This window comes from Halichoerus grypus, chromosome 5 (assembly GCF_964656455.1).
Source record: "Halichoerus grypus chromosome 5, mHalGry1.hap1.1, whole genome shotgun sequence".
In the NCBI taxonomy this organism is placed as follows: Eukaryota; Metazoa; Chordata; class Mammalia; order Carnivora; family Phocidae; genus Halichoerus; species Halichoerus grypus.
Window position 1 is genome coordinate 184,744,768 of NC_135716.1, and position 4,411 is coordinate 184,749,178.

Below are 4,411 nucleotides of genomic sequence, written 5' to 3' on the forward strand. Positions count from 1 at the left end.
AATAAGAGGAAATTCCCAGGCGGTGCCCTGTGTGACCGTGACTTCCATCCTCACCACGGCCCCACAGGGTCATCGTGGATAGCCCATCTTACGCATAAGGACACCGAGGCTCAGGATGTTCAGGGTACTATGAAAGCTAACGAGCCAGCTCCAGAGGCAGAAGACACAGGTTCTCCCTGAGGCTCCGTCACCAACAATCATAGCCAAGAGACCCTGAGCAGGTCACTCAACCTCAGCGTGCCTCAGTTTCTACAATTATAAAATAGCTCATGACTCCACCTCCTTTAGAACTGTCTTCAAACAGCCCTGATGGACTGCGTCATGGTCCACAGGACTAGCTGCCTCTCCCTGGGCAAGGAGGGGGTTTCCCTGCCCTCTCTAATACCAGGGTAGCCTCATGTCTGTCTGCCCAAAGAAGCGAGAGCTGTAGCAACTCATTTTCTGTCTGAGAGGGGGCTTTCAAAGCCAGCATACCAAGTGCTCTTTCCTTTTCTCACTGCCATGATTCCAAAAATGTCCCAGAGAAAGAAAACAACATGATTCTGGATCTGGAGGGATGATGACACAGAGCAGGACCCACATGGGTGGACACATAGAGCAAATAAGAAATAAATCTCTGTGGTGTTGGGTGTTGTCATTTAGCATAATGTACCCTGCCCCGACCCCTGACCACCCCATGCATTTGCAGCTCTGTGCCCAGCCCCACCTGCACTGGAGTGTCTGTGTCCCTCCATGTGTGATTTTCCTGCAGCACTGGTAACATTTACAACACTGTGTATTTTTCCTTTACATTGTTTATCTTCTGCCTCCCCTTAAAAGAACATAAACCTCATAAAGCAGGAATTTTTGTCTCTTGTTCATGACTATCTTTTGCACCAGGAACAGAGCTTGGCAGGTGGAGGGTACACACATGCACACATACAAAACATGGAATAAATAAATGTGGAATAGCAGAAATTAACTGAGGCTCTATCCCAAATGAAATACAGATGCATTTAATCTTCAAAATGACCCAATGTTTCAAACACTATTATGATTCCCATTTTACAAATGAGAAAAACAAAGCACGAGGGTTAAGAGAACTTGCCCAAGGTCACACACTAAGCCAGCGTGCAAGTCCGGACCACATTTTCAATCACTGTGTCCTTTGGCCTGTCAACAATACCTTCTCTGCAGCATTGCTGGGAGGGGGTAAAGGGCTTGAGGCATACAAGGGAATCAGCAAATGGTAGAAGCCACAGAAGGCATGCTGCTGGCCTGCTGATCAGAAAACTAGGAAGAGGAAGAGTGTATGTCCTCCCGGGCCTCCTGACCCCAAAGCCCATGCCTGTTCTGGGATATCAGCAGGTCCCAAACCTGGCTGAGCTCCAGGATCACCTGGAGGGGTTCAAAAGCTACCATTGTCTGGGCCTTGGGTACTAAATGCAAACCTTTGCAGATAGGTCCAAACACCTGTACTTTTAAAGAGCAATTCAGGTGAAGCAGACTCCCAGACCAACGTAGAGGAGACTCTGCACCATTCCTGGCTCATCACCTGCTGGTGAGACCCTCCACTCTCCTCTTAGGCTAGATGATAAGACTGTCACCCTGCCTGCTAAGGGGTCTGGCCCTGGGTTTCCACCCTCGTGCTAGGAAGTCACCAGTTAAATGATGTGGTGGGCTTGTCAATTCCATCTCCGACTCCAGCTGAGACCCCAGCCCAGATTCCTGGTGTTGCCAAGAGTGACAAGAGAGGTGACCCTCTGTACATCAGCCAAGAAAAGGTCGAGGGTCATGGTCTACATGGAATTCTGGTTGCTCTCACAAAGGTGGTTGGAAAAGTTTCTCTCTGTGGATGGATAGCCTCCAGGGGTCCACCAATATCTGGTGCTTTATTTTTCCCTGAACACTGCCCCTGAACCCCCTATTAAAGACCCTGATCCCCTGATGATGAGAGTGAGCACACAATGCCAGTAAGAGTTCTTTTGGGGAATGTTCCTATTGGAGTGTGTTATGGGCCAAACTGTGTCCGCCAAAATCCTGTGTTGGAGTCCTAACCCCCAGCACCTCAGAACATGGCCTTATTTGAAAATGGGGTCATTGCAGATGTAATAAGTCAAATGAGGTCATACTGGAGTACGGTGAACCCTTAATCCAATCCACTGGGTGTCCTAACAAAAGGGGAAATTTGGGACATAGAGACACACACAAGGAGAATGCCATGTAAAGATGAAGCAAGATCCAGGAGATATGTCCACAAGCAAAGGAATTCCAAAGACTTCTGGCAAACCTTCATAGGTTGAGAAAGATTCTCTCACAGACCTCAGAAGGAACAAAGCTGCCAGCACCTTGACCTCAGGCTTCAGCCTCCAGGACTGGGGGAGAATAGACGGTGTTGCTCTGAGCCACCCAGTCTGCCACGCTTCATCACAGCAACCCTGGGACACTTGTGCAGCGAGAACCTCCTGCATCTGGGGAAGTTGCTGAAAGAATGGGTTCACAGGCCACAGGCTCTTCTGTTCCTTGGACCACGATGAAACTCATCTCACACAGGAGAGAATGAAGTCAAGAAGAATGCAAGCAGGAAACAAAAGATTAGCTGGGTGGCAACAAAACCCTGTTTCTAGTCCCCACCACCCCAGGGACAAGCCCAAGACTGCTCCTCGGACTCCATGACATCCATGCAGGTGTCCCTTTTGATCACATTGTTGTGAGCTAGAGTCTTTGGGTTGAAAATGACGGAAACCTGATTACTGCATGTGCCTTCTGAAACAGACGAGCCTTTGGTCAGAGTCAAACCCTTAAAAGCTCAGGCCATAATCCCAGACCCAAATCCTAAAGGAAAAACTCAACCCTGAAGGCTTTTGCTTCACCCACTCACCTGTTTCTACGTTGTTTCTGAGGCCAGAGCACGACACCGGGTTTCTCCTTGGGCGACACTGGTGGTTTCCTTCCCAATGGTCACTTCCACTTCTTCCTGCGACAAAGCTCTCCACAGCCACTTGCTCAGAGGGTAGGGAGGCTTTCTCTCCCCTAGAATTGAAATGTGGTTGGTCTGAGCCAGTCCTTTCTCTTGTCAAGGACTGGTTTAGGTGCTGAGGTGTGGCTGGTAGAGTTGAGAGAATAAGCATTTAAGAAAAAACAGAATCATGGCTGGGGGCCCATGTTTGCCCGTGAGGCCCAGAATCTCTCTGGCCATTCTCCATCCCTGGAGTGCAACGTGCCTGCTCTGCTGCTGATAGCAGGGTGGAAACTGCAAACATTCTGGGCTTTCATAATGTCACCATGATGCTGCATTAGCAGACTCTGGCGCCACCCACCCCCTTGACTTCTTGTTTTATGGGATAACAAACATCTTACTGTGTACACTCCCTTGGTCAGATCTTCTGTTACTTGCAGTCAAAACCATCCTAAGTTTCATACTTCCAAAGCAAAAATACACAAAGGGATGATTGGTCATCCCAGGCAATGCTCGTTAGTGGGCTGCTGTCCATGGACAACCATAATGAGCTCCCCAGATTGAATTTGCCCCTCTCAAATGCCCCAGGGAAACTCACACTCAATGGAGCATATCTCAACAAACCCCCTTTGTGGGCAGGCAAATGCAGAAGCAAAGACAAGAAGCTGAGCCTGCTCCCAAATTTACCCATCAGAGAATCCCCTCCTGCAATTTGGGTTAGGACAGGTTCTGTGGATGGAGTTACATGATTCAAAATAAAATACACTATAATATATATTAATAGACTGTTCAGTGAGTCTAGGCTGGGTGACAGAAACATATAAATATTTTGAAAATCTGAAATCTGAGGGGTTGGGCCATGCCTCATCCCAGTTGGCATGGATGCCTGGCTGCTGGTGTCCCTGACTTGGGCAGGTCTTGAAAACTGTTTGTTAAATATACACACAGATAAATGTGTGTGAAATGAGGGGGTCAGTCTGACACAGTAGTTAAATGCTTCTTCTCAAGCCAAGGAGAGTGGTCTCAGAACAAATCAACCTGCCAACACCTTGATCTCAGACCTCCAGCCTCCAGGACCGTGGGCGGGAAAACAAACGCCTGCTGTTCAAGCTCCCAGTTGGCGGTACTCACCACGGCAGCCCTCGCACACTGATGCAGTGGGTCTAGACGAGACTCTCCCAAGGGAAACCGCACACAAAGCAAACACCCCACACAGTTAGAAGGCTATGAGCTTGGGGTTCTGACAGAGACCACAGAGGAGGGCGAATGCAAGAGGAATCCAACGCGGAGGCACCACCTCCCGCTGTGTGCCCAGAGCCCCGTCCAGAGTGGTCGGCTTTGCTTCCTGTTGGTCTAGGAAATGCGGAATCACCAGTCAGGGCCCCTAAGCCAGCCCTGGTGTTTGCCTTTTGACTAACAGCTGACGATCAGAGGTGAAGGTGGGCAGCCCACTGAGCCAGGTCCCGGAGGGAG

The 4,411-nt window shown here is 49.4% G+C and overlaps 1 long non-coding RNA gene across 1 annotated transcript; it reads right to left on the bottom strand.

Moving 5' to 3' along the window:
* Window positions 1-979: 979 nt before the first annotated feature.
* LOC144382000 (uncharacterized) lies at window positions 980-3,219 on the bottom strand. Its single transcript, XR_013448409.1, has 2 exons — window positions 2,861-3,219; window positions 980-2,523 (listed from the first exon to the last, which is right to left on the bottom strand). It is a non-coding gene; the product is annotated as an uncharacterized LOC144382000 (long non-coding RNA).
* Window positions 3,220-4,411: the final 1,192 nt, after the last annotated feature.